This window comes from Hemiscyllium ocellatum, chromosome 17 (genome assembly GCF_020745735.1).
Source record: "Hemiscyllium ocellatum isolate sHemOce1 chromosome 17, sHemOce1.pat.X.cur, whole genome shotgun sequence".
Lineage (NCBI taxonomy): Eukaryota > Metazoa > Chordata > Chondrichthyes > Orectolobiformes > Hemiscylliidae > Hemiscyllium > Hemiscyllium ocellatum.
This window is the reverse complement of record NC_083417.1, coordinates 18,209,922-18,233,807: the sequence shown is the minus strand read 5'-3', so window position 1 is coordinate 18,233,807 and position 23,886 is coordinate 18,209,922. Positions and strand designations below refer to the sequence as shown.

General features: G+C 38.6%; 1 long non-coding RNA gene across 2 annotated transcripts in view; it reads left to right on the top strand.

Annotated features, from left to right (window-relative positions):
• LOC132823882 (uncharacterized) overlaps positions 1 to 23,886 on the top strand; it is a 25,459-nt gene extending 1,573 nt beyond the window's left edge. For both annotated transcript variants that reach the window (XR_009645610.1, XR_009645609.1), the window contains 2 exons: positions 17,993 to 18,257; positions 22,453 to 23,886. This is a non-coding gene — a long non-coding RNA (uncharacterized LOC132823882). The remainder of the gene's footprint in view (positions 1 to 17,992; positions 18,258 to 22,452) is intronic.

Sequence of the window (23,886 nt, the reverse complement as noted above, 5' to 3'; positions counted from 1 at the left end):
TTTTATATTATTTACTACACGAAACATACTTTCCAAAATAGCGCGACCGTGAAGAAGCCGCCAATTGACTTGTATCACGATTTTCAACAAATGTGTTATATTCCGCGTCAATGCGCCGACCTATTCAGAGTTGTCCCATCAACGCTGAACATTTTCTGTGGGTCTGAGTTGTGTTTCTCGCAAGAGCAGAATCGCATCATAATATTAAAACAAAGTCGTGGTTTACAAGATTACATCCTTAGTGTAATCTGGCAGCAGAGAGCTAATTCGTTTTTTTTCAAACGATGGAAATCGGGAATATACTGGACTTACCGACTTAAGCGATTGTGTCTTCTAGCTTTTGCAAAAAAAATCACAATATTGGTCATAGGAAAAGGAAAGCAAAATTCAAAAAGAAAATGAAACGCAGCAGCTAACAATATTGCAAGGAAGATTTGGTGCAGTGTAACTATAAAATGAGACTTGGAGATTTTTTTTGTTTTTAGACACACTGGCAAGTAGGGTAAAAGCAAAACTATGAAACTTTTTGAGTTCCTCTTTAAACCTTAGTGAGAGTTCGGAAGCCGATCTGTGTGTTCCAGTGGATAAGACAAATTGGAAAGTTACAAATACACGCTACATTCAAGTGACACGTTTGCCTAAACAATTTAGAGATTCTTTTGTTAATGCTTGAGGTTGATTATTGAACGGACTTTTGTCAAGTTGTCTTCCGATCTATTATACTTCCATTATTTAAATTCCTTGTTTTGATTGTCTGAACACCAACGCCTTTTTGTAATAATGTGTTGGATTGTTGTTCTTTGATGATACTCACACGCATCATTCATATGCATAGACACTTTGACCATCAGCAGAATTGTTAGAAAATGTTTATTTCGAGTAAAGCAAATACCCAGACAAGAGAAAAACGCGTAGGATTTGATTGCGCACATTAATGTTAAAATATATTGCGATCTCATGCATGTAGTTCCAATCATATATAATTTAAACACAAAATATACGACAGTTCAGTACTTTATCGAAGAACCAAAGAAAATTCCAGCCTTTGTGGATTGAACAGAAAGTTTATATTGGAATGTACAGTTTGATTTGCGTGGCTGGAGCCCTATACTTGACAAATTCGACTTTCTGTGACAGGCAATAGCTTTGCAAATCCGCCCCACATTTCCACTTAAAGTACAGAATCGACAAATAAAAATGCTGTACAATTTATCTGTGGAGAAAAAAATGATTTTTAAAAAAATCTTGAAAACCCATGGTCTGAGATCACAGCTGACGAGTGAACTCGTTTTAACAAAATCTGATTCAAATACCACCATGCTGAACTGACTGTGCAGCATTTTCTCGTGTCCAGGACACAAAGGGATCCACTGAGTCAATATTGCAGTTAATACAGCGCTAATTGACTTTTAACAATCGATGTTAGTATGTGCATTTTTAAAACATCGTCAAGTATAAAGCCAGCTCTTTTGGAAAGTCAGCGTTTTACATTTCCCAACACATCCTCCTGGGTCAATTTGACCACCGCCCCCCCCCCCCCCCCCCACCCAACCCGCCTCCCACAACCGCCCATTAAAAAGCAGTTTCCGTTTAAGATCAAATTCGGGACCGACCGAGCTGTGTTGATTATATTCGAGATTGCATGGGAGGTGCAAATAACGTTAATAAAAGGGGTATTATGCTGTACGGAGACCCAGGTTTGGGTGATGCTATTGTAAACAGACTGCGTAACCAGTGACCCTGTTAGCCGGGGCCAGAAATTATCAGCGCTCAGGGGGCTGAGGTAGAGAGAGGTGCCGAGACCACCCACCTCGCTGGAATGAAGGCACGCGTGTGCCCCGTTCCACTCCCTGAGTTTAATTAGCAACCCCCAACCCCACAAACACACACACACCGATCACCTTTAACAGCGCGCATTTAAATAGAAAACCCTCCCTAAGTTAGAACTTGAGGGTAGCCGTGGAAATTGATCCCTCAACGTTTATACAAGACAAGGGGGTAGTGACAGGAGTAATTCCATCAACTGTTATAAGTTTCTTACCCCCTACCCTTACAAGGTGCTTACAGAGTAATGTAGTGTCTTCTTAATGAAGGCACGAGGACGGTTCATGAGCAGCACATACAGTATATCCACACACAGGCACACACACACACACAAAACTTGCAAATGCCACCTCGAAAGAGGGACCCAGGATTTGGAACTTGAGTTGGCCTCAGCCCCCTCCCCGCTTTTCGCCATATGTTTTGAGCCATACTTTTGCCCATCATTATATTCAGTCGATAAGCCCGAAACCAGGAGTAACATTGAAATGAAGGAGGCACGTGAAAGCAAAAGGATTAAGCAGGACCCGTGCATTTTGCCAATTCGTGTGACTATCAAAACAAAAGGGGATCATTTTTTATAAGGTCGAGAGTGTGGTGCCGGTGCAGTGCTCTCGACTCTGATCTCCAGCATCTGCAGTCCACACATTTTGTGCAAGGTCGTTATTTTGATGTGCATCGTTGTAAATAATTCTACATAACACAGAAAAGCAAGTAGTAAACGTATTTTCCTGGCTGCTTTCTTGGGGATTACTGTTAGTAATTGCTTATTTTAGTCATGTACTATCTAAGTAGGAACACGGCTGGCAACCTGGCTCCAGTGAACCATGCATTAGGCTGGAAAGACTTAATGGCGCATGATGTTCTCTTAAATGGACTTTATGGGATGGGAGAGATTAGGGTACCGGCTGGCGTGGAGGAAATGCTTTCCCAGTTTAGCCGTGTTTTCTGTTGCTGAAGTATGATCAGGGGTGTGTTGACAGGGAGCAAACGTACTGACGTGTTAATACAATTTAAGTTTGTGCGGCAACCACAACTGACGGGGTCTCGTTGCTGAACTTTAAATGTCAAATACGCTGGAAATGCCCGGAAGAAGTATGCCACATAATTGAAGGTGGAGTGAGGCGACGCCCTAAGATCTATCTCATGTTGTAAATTATAATCTCGAATACAGCAGGGGCACAATATTTGCAATAACCATACAAATAGCAGATGCGTGCCAAGAGTTATTTAAACAAGGTACAGCAAGCATTTGAAACAAAACGGATTGAAATGGATAAAATGCATTGACTGGATGATAGGTGCATTTACTACTTCACCTTGTTGCAAGAACAGCTATCTCATTATATACATGTTAGCTGCTCGAGAATTTAAGCTTCTTCACATGGGCTTCTCTTAAACATTCTTGAGCTCCACAGTCCCTATTTTGTGACTCCTGAACATGTCACATCTCCACAGATTTCATTAACAAGGAGATTTGGTCGAACCCTGTGCTGTGTAAAGGAGATGGAGTTCAGCAGAGCGTTCACACTATTTTACGATTTGGAAGTGTTGGACTGGGGTGTACAAAGTTAAAAATCACGCAACACCAGGTTCTAGATTTGCTATAAACCTTTGCTATGAATCCTGTGTCTTACGATCTTAGATTCACAACTACCTGATGAAGGAGCAGCGCTCTGAAAGCTAGTACTTCCAAATAAACCTGTTGGACTATAACCTGGTGTTGTGTGACTTTTAACTTGGTACGCTATTTTACAGTCACTAACAACAAAAGCCCCGGCTATAACGTCTTGGCTCAGAAAATCTAAATTACTTTTGTGGCGTCCCTCGATCGACCTATTCCGGCTGGCTCTTCAGTCGAAGGGACAGATTTTCCATGACGTGATTGCACAAAATATGTGACAACTCTGTAGTTGAGGGAATTTACAGCCTCTTCCACAGTTTTATGATCTGAACTTGTACCGCCAGCATTAAACAAAAAGTACAATTCGAGTCTGCTTTAACCCAAACATTGGCTCGTCAGTCAACTGACAAAATATGTAATTACTGGCAGTTTTTCTATCAGAATTCCAAACTGTAAGAAGGAAAGCCATTTAAAGCCCATACAACAGTATCAGTCTTGGCTCTGAAACTCAAGTATTAGGAATCGCGTGTTGACAACCTCTAAGTAATAAAATGCAGGAATACGTCCAAGTATATACGTGTTATTATAAAGGAAACGAATAGGTTTCGTGATCATGACTGTAAGGCATGTTCAGCCCATTTGTCCCTTTACCTGCTCAAAGGCATTGCGATTCTTGAATGAAAATTTCAATGGGTTTCATGCGTCTGCGCCAATATGCCGAGCGGCGATTAGCCTTCCTCGTTGACTCTGAGCTTATTACATTAAAGGTACCATGAATCTACCCATATCTCTCGGGCAGACCAAAGTCCGGTAAAACTAACCTGCAACTACTCTTTACTTGGAAAGGGACACTTGCTTTTATCGCAATCACTGTCAATAAATAACAAACCAAGCTTTTAGAATACAATTCACAAAATAGGATTTATGTTAATAGAGATTTTTCTCCATGGGTGTTTCAAGATAAAAAAGATGCTTTTTTAAAAAAAAATCCAAGTTGATGCATCTAAGGTAAGATTACCCTGAACATAATTCAGTCAAATATTTTATCATTGCTGTCGCTGTCTTTCGAATTGTATTTTTAATTGCCTATTTAATTAAGAGAGTGGGGGGTAATTGGTTTCATTATTCTCATGCGAAATAGAGCATGAATGCAAATTGGAATCTCCATACACAATGCACATGATTGTGAGAAATATCCTTAATAAAAGCATCGAGGAACTAAAATTCGTTCGCCTATGTTTTGACCAATGAAATAGCTATCTGACCGGATTTGGTTTTTGACAGTTTACAGAGACTCTGTGCACCACGAGCTTGCTTTCCGATCAGATAGATTACTTTCACTATACATTTTGCTGAAAACGAAACATCTCGATCGCTAACGTTCTAATTTAACAGGCACCCTCTGCAAGATTTCCAACTACATTTAAGAGCATTGCATTTTTTTTTCGTGCTTCGCTCAACTAGACTTGCAAAGGGCCAGATTTGGTTGTTGCAGTGGTGATAAGCAAGTTTAATCTTCCTAGACTCAAACCTCACGGCAGGGGAAGGTTGTATTGGTGTTTTATTGTAGACAGTGACTTACGTGATTCTCACAAATGCAAGCATTTAACGGACGCGCCTATCTCAGCCAGAACCAGCAAAGCATATGTATTGTCTTGTAAAATGACCAAGACGCTGCAGACGGGAAAAAAAAAGTTTGCTTGTTTACGCAGGATTATGAAGGATCTTTGGCATCTATATTGTGGGCATTAGACATTCTCCGCAGTAGCCAATTTCACATTTTTTTTTCACTGCTCTTCAGAAGTTCCTTCTGAATCCCCTATTGGATTTTTTTGGCGATTGTCTTATCTTGATGGCCTTCAGTTCTGCTCTTCCCTGCAAAATTCAAAATATTACGCAGGGTTTTCGAGAAATACCAATAAATCCATCTGCAGAGGCTTGGTGCAAGCAAGTATGTGTTTCTAAATAGAACACCCCAGTTTAGCCCCGATTGACTGTCAACTCAAACCAAATCACTTTCAATGTTTACCCCAACGTGGCAGTATAATTTTGACTTTGGTGAATTAGTGGCGGCTCCTATTTCCAATCCAGTTTAAATTAGTATCAAAATGCAGTATCTTTGCCCATTTTTCAAACTGTCACTTTTATCAGCTCAGGTCAATTCGAGATAATGATTTCCAGATCTACTCCTGTTGGAGTGACTTTTTGAGAAGAGATTGACCCATTAAAAATGCATGCGGTTGGGAAAATAGTGATGCTAAAGTTGTAAATGTCAATTGTTTACAGAGTGCATTGTTTTAAGGGAGCGTGGTGTTGAGGATGATAGTTATTGTGTTCGGAAATTGCAGTTCTGCCAATAAAGCACTAGAGGTCTTTCTTCGAGATTCTTCATTGATTGAAAGCAGCGCTGAACATTGAAGGGCATGGCCGACTTGACCTGAAATAAACACACGTGATACGGGACTATCACTGTCAAGAGACTAGAATTGAAAAATACATATTTGCTGTTGTTTCAATGTGATCGTTTAGCGAACTTTGGCCAGTTTAAGCGTCAGTTACATCCACACTCAATGGAGATACCAACAAAATAATGTCAACATTAAGAAACTAAGCAAAAATACATGTTTTTGCGTGTGTGTGTCAATGATCTTACAGTAGAGAGTAAATACATCCGGAGAAAAAACAACCCAGTTCCAACTAGCACACAACATATATCTCATAGGCTAAGACTCTACTCGTTGGAATTTAGAAAAATGAGAGGTGATCTCATTAAACACATCCTGATTCTAAAGGGGCTTGACGGGGTAAATGCTAAGAGGATTATTCCCCTCACGGCAGAGTCTCACACCAGAGGGCATAGCTTCAGAATTAAGGGGCAACAATTTCAGTCTGAGATGAAGAGGAATTTCTTCTCTCAGAGGTTTATGAGACTTTGGAATTCCTTGTCACAGAGAGCTGCAGGGCTGAGTCCTCCTGTATATTTAAAACTGAGAGGTCAGCAGGAGAAATCAAGGATTTTGGGAAATGGGTAGGAAAGTGAGGAGTGTTAGATCAGCCATGATCCTATTGAATGGCAGAGCAGGGTCAGGGGCTGAACGACCTCATCCTGTTCCTGTATCTTATGGTTTTATAGTAGCTATTGAATGTTGCCTCCCATAGTAGGAGCAAAGCGTTTTGAAGAAGTCACACTCAGCTCAAAACGTTAATTCTGTTTCTCTCTCCACAGATACTGCCAGAGCTGCTGAGCATTTTCAGCAATTGCAGTTGTCATTTCAGATTTCTCGAATTTATTTATGTGCAAAGGTTATTCAGTCGTTTTCTTCTAAGGAGCGCGAGAAGAAAATTGAAACAGATTCTGAAAATATTAAATGATACAGCAGATCGGTCAAAATTGTTTGAAAGGATGGTTCATAGACGGAAGTAAAGAATAGGGTTAGAGAAATACGTGTGTTACTATTAACGAGAAAATAGGAGATTTGTATCTGAGAAATGGATGACCGAGTAGATAGCCATCCAATGATAGGATCGACCTGACAGCGAATTCCAAATAATTATTACTGTTCATTCTTGCAAAATAGCTGAAGCTTATCGTCAATTTCCGCACAAGAACAGACGGTAACACATGCACACCAGTTTTTAAATGGAAAATCATTTGTATAGGCTCACGCCAAGGCGGTTTCGAAGTTTTGGATTAGTAGCACGAAGCAGGTGATTGAACAGTTGAGTGAGAACCGAAAAATTACATCCTTCTCAATTTCTAGATTGCTCTTTCCCGCCTTAGAACTAGTTTTAGGAAGGCTTGTTGCTTTAGAAAACGTTTCATCGTCTCAATGAGAAAGCTCTGGTTAAATGTCCAGAAGTTATCATGGTATTAGTGATGATTGTACTCAATTTGTTATATGTCAGTCATGTACGACGTCGTCCTGTCTTCTTCGACTTGCCCCATAGACAGTTTCCTTTGCATCAGTGCGGAAAATGACTGTAGAGAAACGCATGAAAAATCACATGGATTTGTTGTCAGAATCTAACAAAAGCTATGTAGCGGATCAGATCAATCGGAACAAATACTTTTTGGAAACAAATATTTAAAAATATGATATAAAATTTGTTGTCACGTTTAATCTCCTGAAATCTTAGATGTAATTTAAGATGGATTATACATCTTAAGTGAATTATATTTTTGGATCATTGACTTGTTTCTATGTTGGCCCGAGGGCACTATAAGGACATATGTACACTGAGTTCAGCAAAGTTTTAAAACTTGGTATGACACAGCAGAAACAAAATAATCATTAGGCGTTTCCGCTTCGGGGTTCAACTTATTTCGTTTGCAAACAATTTCTATGAAATGTATTAGTATAGGTTTTAAGAATTTAATGTGTTGATTTTTAAAGAAAATGTTTTTTCGTGCTTTGGATTTCGCGATCCAATTAGTTACATTATGACTTGGCACATTTTCTTCATTCGCTAGGAAATCCTGATTTAGATTTTTACAACTTAATCTAATATCATTAAATTAGGTCGACATTAGATTAAGAATAAAACTGCTACAATTTCAATTCCTCAGCCGTTTATCACATGATTCTTATAAGGTTGCAGTTTAGTTATTCTGAGATTAGATACAATGCAATTCACGGCAATTTTCGTTGTGTTGTATTCAAGAGCAGACAATTCGGTGTTGAATTAATACAAAATTGTATTTTTCATTTATTGGTAGTGCATGGAAACTAAAAGTAATATTTGCTGTCTTTTGCTTGATAGTCAAATAACGAAAAATGTAAATGCTGCGTGAAATATATATCTATCATTGTATTTTGTCTACTAAAGCGTTTATATTTTTATTAATATCGTTGCTAACCTCGGATTGCTATTTTAATTACAAATGACTAAACTGGCAATATTTATTTATTCATGAATTGATACAACGTTATGATTCCTCCAGGCTTATTTTGTTTCTATGTTAAATAAGGAATTGCTGTGGATTGTCACTTATGATTTATCCTTCCCAAGGATTGCTATAGTGTTGTCTCCTTCCCCTGTGCGCGTTGTACAGATCCTTCCCAGTGAAGTGCTGTAACCTTTCCAGTGATACGTTAACGTGCTGTATAGTATACTTTCTAGTGTTATGTTATAGTGCTGTATCTTCCCCAGTGATATGTTACAGTGTTTATCCTTTCCAGTGATGTGTTACAGTACTGTATCCTTCCCAGTGATACGTTACGGGATTGTAGCCTTCTCAGTGATGTCATACATTGCTGTTCCAAAATAATTCTAGACAGTTCAAGTCAGTTTATGCTAGTCAGAAGCCATAAGTCTGTATTTCTAGTAACGTGAGTTCAATTGCTTCCACGAATAATTGCTTATTCGTCTTATCATTGTTGACTAGTGAAATCTCTTTAGAAACACTATGGGTTGATAAGTGGAATCAGTAATGTAAAATTGTTGTTAGTTTACTGCTATCCCGCCCTTTCCCATTGGAAATGATTACACGATATGAGCGAACGATACAAACCCTTGGTGTTCCAGTCTACTTTATGTTGACCAATATGTGGCAAAAAAAAATCACGCTTCAACGGGGGCTTTTCGAAAAAAGAGCATAACGATTTTGTTATACAGAGCTGACTCTGTACTCTGTACTCCACCTCGGCCAACATTTTCCACGAGGGTTCTTAAGTGTGCAGCAACTGCATCTCTTCATGTAAATGACCAAGATGACATATTATGATTTGCTGTCACAAACTGGAATCAAACTACTCCAATCACTGGTGCATGCAATTTTATTTTTCAAAATTAATGCATTCTCTAAGTCTAACTATAGAACTGACTCGTTTCTCAATTTGGGGAATACCAGATCCACCACACAAAACAAAATGCAAGCTATATTTAAACATCAACACCTGAAGAGTGCCATTGCCCACCAACCAATGGACACATTCCAGTCAACACTGGATTCCCTACTGTGTGGAAACAGGCATTTGGCCCAACAAGTCCACACCGACCCTTCGAAGAGTAACCCAATCTAGACCTATTTCCCTCTGGCCAATGCATCTAACACTAGAGAGTAGTGTACCACTGCCCATTCACCTGACCTGCACATGTTTGGACTGTGGGAAGAAACCGGAGAACCCGGAGGGAACGCCACACAGACAGCCGCCCGAAGCTGGAATCGAACCGGTGTCCCTAGCGCTGTGAGGCAGCAGTGCTAATCACTGAACCACGGTGCCGATTCTTATGGGATACACTATTTCCCGCGTGGACAGTGTACAGTTGCAATGACTCGTATTCATTTTTTGTACATACTTCATTTTAATAATTTCAAGCGAGCAAACTCGATCATCAGATGATTTGGCGATCCCCATCTTACAGAAAATTAATTATTTCTAGGCCCGCACAAACAGGCAACTTACTACTCCCGGGGGTTCAATAAAGTTGAAAAATAAATCAAGCGACATCCCAATTTTAATATGAACGGTTTCATGGAGACTTTGGGATACGATGATGTTTGCAACTATAATCCGGGATTCTAACCTACACCACTCCTTCTAGATGAGAAATTCTGCTTTACTCGTGCTGTCCGCACACAATCTAATCAGCAAAATGCTCATGTTCTAAGTTGTTTGAAGAAAGCGTTTTCCAACCAACAGAAGAAAAAATAAACGTGACTGATGCATTCTGCTTCCTGCACGCTGCACGAAAACAGACCACAATCTGGATTTAACCTTCTCATGTATGGGGTGACATTCGCCAACTACATCCCCAAAACTCACACAGCACAGTTGAGTAACTTTTTTTTAAAGAAGACATATTTCGTCTTTACAATCTGTTGTGTTCAGTGGAACTCGACTTTGCCTTCTCAGGGCACTGTTTGTTTAGAGAGAGAGGGCTGAGAGCGGCTCAGAAATTGGGGGTTCAGTGGGTTTAACAAAAACTTCATTATTTCATGACTCACATTGCAGAAAGCTAAATAAGCCAATCATTCTCTCGATGGGTGGTATCTGTGCAACTCACTGCAGCTACTCTTAAGTTCACGCTTTGATAAATCGATGCTATAGTCACAAAGAACATAAATCATATAACGCACATTCGATTAATCATGGTCAAAATTGCCACAGCTAGTGATTCGGCTCATTTTCAATTTCTGCATTTGTTGAACTGAACGTTTCTCCAAGCTAGAATGGAGGACAAGACGGGTTGTGAGTGAAGGAGGTATTATGCCGTGCATTTGTATTTTGTTCTCCAATACGGCATACTTCAAAAGACATGTGTTGTCAACTAAAATCCGCACAGTTTATAATGTACCAACCCTTCTTACCCCGAATGCAGTCTCAAGTCTTATTTAAAAAAAAGCTTCATCAAAATCGATGCAATTACTTTTTATGCCACACAATCATCACCAGCGATTGCAGTTGCTCTGCGTAACATCTGGGAATTTTTTTTATGCCTTCTTTGATTTTTTTTGCAAACGCATCCTGAAATCTGATTGACGAAGTATAATATTTATCACTGTCAGATTGCTCCACCGTTCAAACCCACCATGAAAACCGGCATCGAAACCATTGCAATTTAGACTTGAATAAAGTTAAACACAATTAGCCAGGAGTGTTGAATCACAGAAGTCTGGAAATGAGTTTGAATTTCAACCCTTTCGATGGAAGAGGTATTCTGTTGATGACAATGTCTCGTCGTGAACCATTGTTCAGTCTTTTCACTAAGTAAAAAGAACATTCAAAACACCATTCACTTTATCTAAGTCTTTTGATTTAGTTGCATGCAATTGCTGATTACTTTGTGGTGACCCCTGTGCTGACTCCAGTGACACTTCATCCCCAGAAAAAAAATGCAAGGGTTAATGCTAATAATGGGATGACAGCCAAAAATTGTACCAAAAAGAAATGCTTGCATTTATATATTGCCCTTTGCAGCACTTTCCAAACATTCTATACAGCCAGTGAAATACATTTGAAGTTTATTCACTGATGAAAAAACAGTTTTCATATAGAAAGGTTCCACAAATAGGAATGTGATATTCACCAGATTTTTTTTTGTGATAGGGATTGAGAAGTAAAGATTTTCCTCGATACTAAGGCGTATCTCCAATGTCTGTCCTCAAATAGTGTAATGAAATATTTTATATTAACCTAACCTCTTAGCTATCTGAGCTTTCAGTGTTTCATTTCATCTGAAAGATAGTATCATCAACAGTATTTTGTTGAGTAAAACATCTTACATGCTGTAATATTTATTAAGATAAGCTTTGATTTTCATAGTGATTCAGGAACAAGTATTTGGAGCTGTCTGCTTGTGTTGCAAAAGTAGGACATTAGCTTTACCTATAACAAGTGTCTCTTGTTACCCATCCTCAAAATATCAATGAAGATGTAAATTTTGTTCTTGTTGCCATATGTATTATTTCTGGAATGATTCACATGACTTTCGGAAAAAAAGAGTCAGACAGCACGGCAATGGGCCCTTTGGTCCAACTGATCCGTGCCGAACATGTTTCCCAAACTAAACTAGTCCAATTTGCCTGTGTTTGGTCCATATCCTTCTAAAACTTTCCTATTCATGTACCTGTCCAAACGTCTTTTGAATGTTGCAACTGTACCTGCCTCTACCACTTCCTCTGACAGTTCATTCCATACACACTATGACTCTATAAGAGACTTTTAGTATTCACCTACACTTTTAAAAAGAGTCTAGTGATCTGTAGTTATTACTGATTTCTATTTGCTTTGCAGAAGGTGATGGTAAGCTGCTTTCTTGAACTAGAACACTCCTTGTTATGTTGCAATACCCACAGTGCTACTAGGAAGGAGTTCCAAGATTTTGATTGCAGTGAAAATTAAAGAACAGTGACATAGCTCCAAGTCAGGGTGTTGCATGAGTTGGTGTGGAACTTGTAAATGATTGCACCTGCATCTGCTGCCTTTCTCCTTCTAGTAGATGTCAATGGTTTGGAAGGTGCTGTTGAAGGATATTCTATATTGTTTTTTGGAAATAGTACAATCTGCTGCCATTATGTATCAGTAGTGAAGACAGTGAATGTTGAATGTGATAGATGGGATGGCATTAAATGGTAGTTCCACCATGAGCTGTCACAGTGACAATACAGTACACAATTGACCTGAAGTCAATAACCAACCTGATTCTGTGTTGAAATTATGTTAGGTGCTCTTGTGAATATAATCTCTCAGCACCTGGGCCCTTTATGAATTACCTTCAGCTATATCTGAAAAATTGATAATTTGATGTTTGATCAAATTCCAATCTGATCAAACAATCATTGAATTCTGATCAAGATGAGCCTGTATCAATTAACACTTGGGCTTTGTTGCTTTAAAATAAAGACAAAATGCACAATGTGTTATCAAGTATGGCGGTCCTGTGCTCATGGAACACACCATCATTTGACTTACCATGGGCAAGGTTACAAGAGATATCTTAATGCTTTTGTTTATAAAAAAATGTTTCTTATATTTTCAGGAAGATTGCATAATGAATAACTATGGAACTTTCAAACCAAACCTAATTATGATTCTAGCAATGATGCTACTCAAAGTGGGATATAATGTATAGGGATGTGTAAGTATGTGTATTGCATGTGAAAGGTTAGGTTAGCAGCTTTTGGGAGAAGGGGGCAAAGATGGGTGGTGTTGGTGGCATGATAACTACAGATTGATTTATTAGATAGTATTTGAAAGCTTTTCCAGAATCTCTTGCCATAACATATTTTAATGGTAATCATTTGGAGTCTAATTCAATTTGCAAATTTTCTTTTCACTAAATGTTTAGAGTGTTTATTTTATACTGCACCCAGAATTAAAACGTGTTTACATTTCTGAGAAGTTGACATTCCAGAGTGTAGTTGTATGGTTGCATACACTTACGCATGTCAGTAAAATATGAGACATGTAATATATTTTAAATCGTGAGACACAAAACTCAAAATCATTCCAAGTTATTTTGTTTACCAGATATACTACTTGGCATTACTTAATGCTATAGCAATAGTATGATTTGAATTTATACCTTATGATAATTCAGTATATATGCATGATTTATGAAAATCTTCATCCTGTGATGTAATCCATTGTCTATATTCCAACTTTTCATGCAATGAACTACAATGATGTGCAAATTTTAAATCCTTACTAGAGGGAAACATTCATATGTCATAGATATACAGCACTTTCCCTCCACACAAACTGACAGAAGCATCATTAAAACAGCAGCATTACAGTTTTTGTAATTTCTGGAGAAAGGAACCTGTGTAAAAAGTATATACAACGTGGCAAAAGTTAGGTTCCTTCTTTTTGCACCATGTCTGTGATAGTTTATTATGAGAAAAGGTAACTATGTTTCAGTTTTATAAACTTGCGCAGTTTTAGGGAATGTAGTGAAATGTTGATAGGTGATAAGATAATGAAAGTTCAGTGATTTTAAGAAAATATTATCTTAGAAAGTAGTGCAATATTGGAATGGAACATTAGTCTTTTTGCTACTCTGTTATACTGGTTTACAAATGGATTATTTCCTTCTAAAGCTAAACAGAATATTCACAAGCTACAAACTGACTAAGCATTGTGATTAGAAAGCCCAAACTAAATAATCTTATTTAGTCTGCAAGAATATGTAAACAATAAACTACAATATGTTTCGTTTTAAATTGTCCATTATTTTCATTAAAGTTAAGCCAAGTATTGTAGTTTTTAAATATTTCTCAGATAAGCTCTTCCTGAAGAAGGGCTTATGCCCGAAACGTCGATTCTCCTGCACCTTGGATGCTGCCTCACCTGCTGCGCTTTTCCAGCAACACATTTTTCAGCTCTGATCTCCAGCATCTGCAGTCCTCACTTTCTGCTATATTTCTCAGATAGTTGCCTTGGTAATACCTCAAGGTTTAAATTTCATTCGATGGATCACTTTGTTGAAAACATGTAATGTTATTCCATAACTTTTCAACTGAACTCATTGTTTGATATGAAAAGTGCTTGGAATATTGTTTAATGTGTTAAATATGAACATTGAAACAAAATAATATTCAATATGTATCCAGGAGGAACTGCAACAGAAGTAAATTGTAAGTGTTGAAATTAACCTTTTCAATAGATTTTGAAAGTAATCAATAAAGTATCTTTTGATTGGGAAAACTGATAAAACTAAGATTTGAATTACTATACATTAGGAATATAGATCGGTCTATCTTCACTTACCAATTTGTAGCATTATGAATTAATAATTTGGAGGAATAATTAACATGGACTGGAAAAGTAAGATAATTGAGAAAAGAGTGAAAAATCAAGACATGAATGATACATTTTTGGAATTTTAAAATTATGTAATTTTTCAGATGACAAATGAGAAAAATAATGAACTTTACATGCTTGAAATTCTGGGAATGAACACATTAGTATAGGCAATAACTCAGTAAGCCCAGGTTAACAAAGGCCAGCTGCAGGGAGATGGAAGAATTGAGAGAACTTGTTGAGAAGCGACATGAATGGAAAAGATTATGACCGTACTCATAAAGCAAATAAAAGACTCATATACCTCTCGCTGACATGTTGAAGCATATATTACACAATTCCTCAGATATGACTACAGTAATCTGGCCTTGGATAGACAGAGTTTTAAAATTATTAAGGCTGTTCATGGTGAATAAGAAGCTAATGAGGGAAAATAAGTACTGAAAACCAGGTTTATAAGAGTTTGTTAATTTAAAATCAGGGAGGTAATAAGGCCCAAAATGAACCACACACACTAGATTTTGAGATCTCTCATGAAAAATCTTGATGTGTAAAGAGGGAAAAAAAATTCCTACTCATGAAAGGAATCGGCTGTAAGGGGGCTTCGGTTTAAAGTGTTGTTGGTCAGAAAAGAAGCAACTGTGATATAAGGAAAAGCTTTTTTCAAACAATTTGTGCTTAGGGCCTAAACCTCATGACCTGAGAATGTGTTGTAGGCAGATTCAATTGAGACATTGGGAAGGGACTTAGATGGCTATTTGAAAACAATGTGTGGGATTACAGGGAGAAGGGCAGGAGAATGGCAGGAAGTGAAATGCTCATTTGGAGAACTGGTGCAGACACAATGGATTGAATTATCTTCTCCTGTGCTGTACCAATTCTATGACTCATATACGACACATCCTGATTTCATTCCGCACAATAACTTTTTTACCATTGTTTTCTTTAAAACTACCAGTACCTCAGTGCAAATAACATTTACTCAATTAAATTAACTTTTGAGTGTTAAAGGGTTTTACAGATATTCATCCCATAACAGAGATTGATAATATAATCCAGCAGTTAAGAATTTAAAAGGTATGGTGGGTAACATCGCTGTTTCTAAAAAGTGAATAGAATTATGCAAATTAGAATGCATTATTCTGTTGATTTGATGGGTGTAATTTGTTTCTATTTTGCACTGTTGATGCACTGAGTTCCCAGGCTGAGTTACATGCAGGGCACATCGCAGTGGATGTCTTGTTTTTTTTGTTTGATAGTAATCTTAATGTGTCCGCCTTACATGCACACATAGATCCAATTCTTCCAAATGATATGAAAAGGGATTCTGTTTATGTTTATAAATGTCTTACAAATCCAACTGGCTACCTGAGCAATGTGTAAACCTATTTGACTACACTGGACACGTTCCCTTCGTAATAATAAACCACACGATTTAAGATAGTTATTCCAAACGTGTCTCACACTGCTTAGCTTGTGAGCACTTCGGAAATAAATTATAACTTAACTGCAGAGTTAATTTGTCACTTTTGTTTCATTCTCAAGAAAAGATTTCTTATTTTTATCAGAATTTGATAATTTAACTAGACTACTTCCTTTTTTAAATTCTTAAATATCAGTTATTTTTGAAGCTGAGGATTGAAATGGTGGAAAGGATCATTTCTTCTGAGTATGGAGTAAATTGAGTTATATACAAGATGGTAAAGTATAATTCTTACAGCACAATGATAGTTCCACTACTCCTTTTCAACAAAATTATATCAATGGTTATATCAACGTAGAAAAAAATTACTTTGTCAGTTACAATAGGATTCAGAATGCATTGATCATGATGAGTTGTATCCTTTTTTATTTAAGTGAGAATATATACCAAGGAATATAGTAAATAAAAGTTGGAGTAGGTCCTTCATTCCCAATGGAATGAGGGTGTAACTGGGAAGGCCCGGGTTCATTGCCCATTTCTCATTGCCCTTGAACCAACTGGCTCACTAGGCTATTTCAGAAAGCAGTCAAGAGTTACTCAGAAGATGGAGAATCCTTTGAATTTTCTGTAGAAGCTCAGTCTTGTAAATGTTTGATTAGCCATAAAAGCATAATTGACAGAGATGGTTCAGTGGGCTGAATGCCTACTCCTGTCCCTATGTTCTCAAGGCTTCTGTTGTAATGTAATTCTAAATGGTCAGGTCAAGTGGAGGAATGGGCAAATGAAACAAATCAATTTGCTATTGTGAACTTGGATAAGTCCAAAAGCAGATTCAAAATGTACTTTGATGAAAGAAACAACTAACTGAACATCAGATGGGTGTTCATGGTGCTATATTAATCTGAAAATAAGCAAGTTATTGACCCAAGGTGAAAACAATCTTTGTGGGGATGTGACGGTCTAGTGATATTATCACTGGACTGTTATTCCAGACATCCAGGCAATATTCCGGAGATCTCAGTTCAAATCCTACCACAGAAGATGGTGGAATTTGGATTATTAAAAAAAATCAATTAAGACCATAAAACTGCTGCCAATTGTTAGAAAAGCCAATCTGGTCCTCTGATATTGCCAAGGTTGGAGGCTTTGAGCTATAGAGAGAGGCTGAACAGGCTGGGGCTGTTTTCCCTGGAGCATTGGAGGCTGAGGGGTGACCTTATAGATGTTTACAAAATTATGAGGGGCATGGATATGATAAATAGACAAAGTCTTTTCCCTGGGATCAGGGAGTCCAGAACTAGAGGGCATAGGTTTAGGGTGAGAGGGGAAAGATATAAAAGAGACCTAAGGGGCAACTTTTTCACGCAGAGGGTGGTACGTGTATGGAACGAGCTGCGAGAGGGATGTGGTGGAGGCTGGTACAATTGCGACATTTAAGAGGCATTTGGATGGATATATGAATAGGAAGAGTGTGGAAGGATATCAGCCGGGTGCTGGCAGGTGGGACTAGATTGGGTTGGGATATCTGGTCCATGTGGACAGGTTGGACCGAAGGGTCTGTTTCCGTGCTGTACATCTCTATGATTCTATGACTCTAATGTCCTTCAGAGAAGGAAATTGCCATCCTTGTCTGGTCTGCATGTGACTCCAGACCCACAGTAACGTGGTTGACTCTTAACTGCCCTCGAGGCAATTAGGAATTGGCTATACTTGCTGGTCCAGACAGTGATGTCCTTGCCCTATAAATGAATTAAGATAAAATCATACCATATGTGAATCGAGTCAGCCCAATAGTTAATCAAATGCAAAGGATTTATATGTACAGCCAGTCAAAAACTTTCAGATTTTAAATAGTCCACTGTTCTTTTCTACTCTTAGATGTGTGAATGGTTATTCATTGCGGTAATGATGATACGTTTCCTGATCATCCCAACAAGAAGTGTGATCATCATCAACGAGAATCAACCCTGCCAACGCCCAGTGGAATGATGAAAAGATGGAACAGTGACAAATTAATTTAATGTTTAAATCTCACAATTGTGGATTGGATTCATCCAGGTCAATATTGTGGGTATGAAAAGGGAATCAAATCAGAATGTGAACGTATGGATGAGTCAGAAAAGCAGAGATCAAAATTCAGAAGGTATAATACAGATTTCCCAAACAAACCTATCCCTTAGTGTGATTTCATAAATGTAAGGCCAGGAGTCCCTTACAAACACACTTAGTTGTTCAAAGATGAATAAGTGACATAAAGGAACTCTTCCTTGAATAGGAAAGGAGAGAAATGATACATATGGGCTGGCAGAATTTATAGAAGTCAGAGAAAAGAATTAAATTGGAGTCCACAATAGGGATGGGACTAATGAATGGATTGGTGAGCACCCACACTCACAAGTGGCTGTACATATCCACATTCACATCATATTACCTTTTGGGTTGTTCCCTTGCTTTTAAGACAATGGTCAGTTAGTACATGAGGTAGTCAGAGACTTCTTCACCCTTCAAGAAGGTGCAGGGCAGTGAGAGATTTTGGAATGGAGGGAAAATAAAAAAAGATAAATATATAAAGAGCAGGTGAAAAATGGAGGAGGCAAATTAAATTTGGAGAAGAGAATATGGCGGATGAAACATGAAATTAAAAAACTTAAATGCTTCAAATACCCAAAAGGTCAGGCAGCATCTGAAAAAAGAGAAACAGTGTAAATTTTAAGGTTGCCATTTGTAATTAAATATGTTCCTGGACATTGCAGCACATGTTTGTTTTCCATGCCTCAGCCATTAGTCAGCCATCACATCCATCCTTTTCCTCAGTGAATAGTGTCTGAATATCAGCCAGTCTTTTCTAACTCCATTTTCAATAATTTTCTACCTAGTAAAGAGAAATATTGAAACAAAATAAAAGCAATGTTTTAATATTACTGTGAAGTTTCTCCAAGGTTGCACACTGCCATGTCCTAGAGATTGATCTTCAATTCTTGAAGACTCTAGGTTAGTCCAACTGTTTTGCATGGTGCTGCAGATGTACCTACACCACAAGGACTGCAGTAGCTCAAGATGGTATCTCACCACCATCCTCTTATGGCAATTAGGGATAGGTAATATATTCTGTCCTATCCAGCAGCATGCACAAGCCAAGAATGAACACAAAATATACCAAAATGATTTATTGCCTACAGTAATAAGTTGAACTTTATTTGGTCAGGCACAATTACTAGGACCTTGGTTTATGACTATACATGCATCCATCTGTTTTCGCTGAAGGCTAGAGAAGAACTCCATGTTTTCACCCACAGACTTTGTTTGTAGAATGGATGGAGTCAATTTAACATGAACATTAACTCCTTCAGAACTATTACTTTCCACAGAACACTCTGAGAGATCTGCTTTCATTTTATTCCTGATATTTGAGCATTGCCATTCACAATTCTTTCATCATTCATGGCTGTACTTTCAGTTTTCTAACCTGTAAGCCCTGTAATTGCTGCCCCACATCTCTTAACCTCTCCACCTCACTTTGTTCCCTAAAGGCACATCTTAAAACATACATCTTTGACCAAGTTTTGGTCATCTGACAGAATTTTCTTTGTGACTTGGTTCATAGGTTCACAGATTCATACAGTACAGAAAAGGTCCTTCGGTACATTGAGTCTGCACCAACATAATTGACACTAAAATTGTGGTAATTCCAATTTCCTGCACTTGTCCCCTATCCTTTAATTCTATGATATTCAAAGTATTCATCCAAATATTCTTGGAACAGTGTAAGGCTTCCAGCCTCCACTACCTCCCCAGGCAGTATATTCCAGATTCTCTTCATCCACTGACTGAAAAAGTTTTTTTTTCCCAAATTCGCTTTGAATTCTGCCTCTTACCCAAAAAAAACTCCTTTCATAATTATACTGTGTCATAGTTTGTTTTATAATGCACCTGTGAAGCACTTGTGTGAAAAGTGAATATGAATAACGGCTGTTCTTGTTACTGCTAATGTAGATTGTTCTTGTTTCTGATTATTTTGTTGCTCATGCAGTTTTAGAAATACAGCTGTCATGGGGGCAGATATTCACAGGTAAAGGGGGGCTGGAAAATGGGAAGCCTTCAGAAATGAGATAATGAGAGTCCAGAGACGTGTATATTCCTGTTAGGGTGAAAGGAAAGGCTGGTAGGTATAGGGAATGCTGGATGGATAAAGAAATTGAGGATTTGGTTAAGAAAAAGAAAAAAGCATATGCCAGGTATAGACAGGATAGATCAAGTGAATCTGTATAAAGGCATTGGGAGTATATTTAAGAGGGAAATCAGGAGGGCAAAAAGGGGACATGAGATAGCTTTGGCAAATAGAGTTAAGGAGAATTCAAAGGATTTTTACAAATATATTAAGGACAAAAGGGTAACGAGAGAGAGAATAGGACCCCTCAAAGATCAGCAAGGCGGCCTTTGTGTGGAGCTGCAGGAGATGGGGGAAGACACTAACCAAGTATTTTGCATCTATATTTACTGTGGAAAAGGACATGGAGGATATAGAATGTAGGGAAATAGATGATGGCATCTTGAAAAATGTCCATATTACAGAGGAGGAAGTGCTGGTTGACTTGAAACACATAAAAGTGGGTGAATCTCCAAGACCTGATCAGTTGTACCCTCGAACTCTGTGGGAAGCTCAGCAAGTGATTGCTGGGCCTCTTGCTGAGATATTTGTATCAGGTGAGGTGCCGTGATACGTGGTTAGCTAACGTGGTGCCACTATTTAAGACAGGTGGTAAGGACAAGCCAGGGAACTATAGACCAGTGAGCCTGACATCAATGGTGGACAAGTTTTTGGAGGGAATCCTGAGTGACAGGAGGTACATGTTTTGGAAAGGCAAGGACTTATTAGAGATATTCAACATGGCTTTTTGCATGGGAAATCATGTCTCACAAACTTGATGGATTTTTTGAAGATGTAGCAAAGAGAATTAATGAGGGTAGAATGGTAGACGTGATCTATATGGAACTCAGTAAGGCATTTGACAAGATTTCCCATGGGAGGCTGTTTAGCAAAGGAATACAGAGAGAACTAGCCATTTGGATACAGAACTGGCTCAAAAGTAGAAGACAGAGCACAGTGGTAAAGGATTGTTTTTCAGACTGGAGGCATGTGACCTATAGAGTGCCACAAGGATCAGTGCTGGGTCCACTACTTTTCATGATTTATACAAACTATATGGATGGGAGCATAGGAGGTATAGTTAGTAAATTTGCAGATGACACCAAAATCGGAGGTGTAGTGAACAACAAAGGTTACCTTGGATTACAACAGGATTTTGATCAGATGGGCCAAAGGGCTGAGAAGTGGCAGATGGAGTTCAGTTTAGATAAATGCGAGGTGCTGCATTTTGGAAAAGCAAATCTTAGTAGGACTTATACACTTAATGGTAAGGTCCTTGGGAGTGTTGCTGAACAATGAGACCTTGGAGTGCAGGCCCATGGCTCCTTGAAGTTAGAATTGCAGGTAGATAAGATAGTGAAAAAGACGAAAGACGTTTGGTATGCTTTCCTTTATTGGACAGAGTATTGAGTACAGGAGTTGGGAGGTCATGTTGCAGCTGTACAGGACATTGGTTAGGCCACTTTTGGAATATTGTGAGCAATTCTGGTCTCTTTCCTATCGGAAGGATGTTATGAAACTTGAAAGTGTTCAGAAAAGATTTACAAGGATGTTGCCAGGGTGGAGGATTTGAGTGATAGGGAGAAGTTGAATAGGCTAGGGCTGTTTTCCCTGGACCATCACAGGCGTATAGCAATTTATAAAATCATGAGGGTCGTGGATAGCATAAATACATAAGGCCTTTCCCTGAGCTGGGGAAGTCTAGAATGAGAAGATATAGGTTTAGGGCGAAAGGGGCAAGATATAAAAGAGATCTAAGGGGCAACATTTTCATGCAGAGGGTGGTGCATGCATGAAATGGGCTGCCAGAGGAAGTGGTGGAGGCTAGTACAATTGCAACATTTAAAATGCATCTGGATGGGTACACAAAAAGGAAGGGTTTGGAGGAGTATGGGCCAAGTGCTGGCAGGTGGGACTAGATTGGGTTGGGATATCTGGTTGGCATGGACTAGTAGGACTGAAGGGTCTGTTTCTGTGCTGTCCATCTCTATGACTCTAAGCCAGCTATGAATTGGAGTTATTAAAATTAACCAATTGTGTGAGTTTAGAGGATCAAAGGAATTGGGAAAATCAAAAACCTGCTCAAGATGTGTTTTAAAGGAACGTGCTTTTCGTGGGGTTGTTGCTTGTGTTACATCAGCATTGTCCATGATTCATCTATCTGAAATTTAGGATTGACTTCCATGTGCAGGATCAGCGAAGAGAGAACTGACTTAAAAGGAGCTGTCCTTCCTGGATCTGGATAGTGGAGAAGAGAAGAACTCTCAGACCCTCTAGACAGCAGGGTAGGTGAAGACCAGAAACTCTGACGGAGAAGTAAAAGTACTGTCTGTTGACCTGCTATGGTATGAGAAGCAAAATATTTGGAGAACTGAAACATGTACTGTTTGTGTTGCTGTGCAAATTGTTGCCCAGCTTGTAAGGTTTGATTGCCTTCACATATGCCACTAATCTTTTGAAGAAATTGTTTTAAACTAGTCAGTTGATAAATCATGTCAGTCCCGAGTTAATACAGTTAGCATATTGGATAGGAGACATAGCTCAACTGTCTGGTGTTCCTCCTTCTATCTTTGCCCTTTTGTACTTGGTGTTGTCCCTTTTCCCTGCAGGTCGAAGGTGAGTATAGGTCTCCAGAACATATTCTGTTCTATCCTTTGTCAGCTGTCATCCTTCATTTCACAGTGGACTCTTCTCTCACATCCACTGTCATAGGACTTGAAGTACTAAGAAAGAGAGACTTTTCATCCATGTAGACTCCTCATCTGCTTCGACATCTGTTGGCAAGGAACAAGTTAATCCATGACTGCCCTTATGATTCCTTCCAAGTTAACAACCCTTCACTTCTTCCCTGTGTAATAACAGTATGCACATCACTTACACAAACTCACCTATGTGTTCAATCAATCTCTTCCTGAACTGGACCCAATCTCTTTCCTACACCCCACAGATGCCTATCTTCACTAAAATCTCTGTCCAGGTTCCCCTGGTTAGACAGGTGGGTCCCTTCCTTCTGTCAGCTTGCATCAAGAATTTCCATTGTCCTCAGACTGCCCAGAGGAAGAAAAGCAAGAAGGCATTGCTAAACTGTGAAGCTATGTTCTGTATGTTCTGATAGTGTAGTTGGTCCAATTTTTCACAGTGGTCATTGTGGTTTTGAAGGTGCCAGATGCTGATGTTGACTCTTGAGTTTTCAGATCTATACTCCGAGATGCCCTGAAAGATGAAGTGTGCATATGAACCTATGGATTCAGAGTATGCATAGTCCATTCAGCCCTTGAGCTTGCTCTGCCATTTAATAAAAATGGCTGAAATGGCTGTGGCCACACCTCCTACCCTTGATCATCTTTGACTCTCTTGTTAGTCAAGTATTTGTCTAATTTAATGATTTAATGTTCTACTGCTATTGTTCCCTGGGGTGGAGAATTCCAAAATCATGCCATGCTCTTCTCATTTCCATCTTCATTTGGTGACCTTTTATTCCTCAACTACTTCTCCCACAAGATGAAAATATTTGTTTAGCATCCAACATTGTGCTGCCATGAGATTCTTCTTTCCTTCTCTAATTCACTGTCTGTGAAGATTGTAAAGAGGCTTTTAAACTTTAGAAGGTATCCAGTTAATTCCA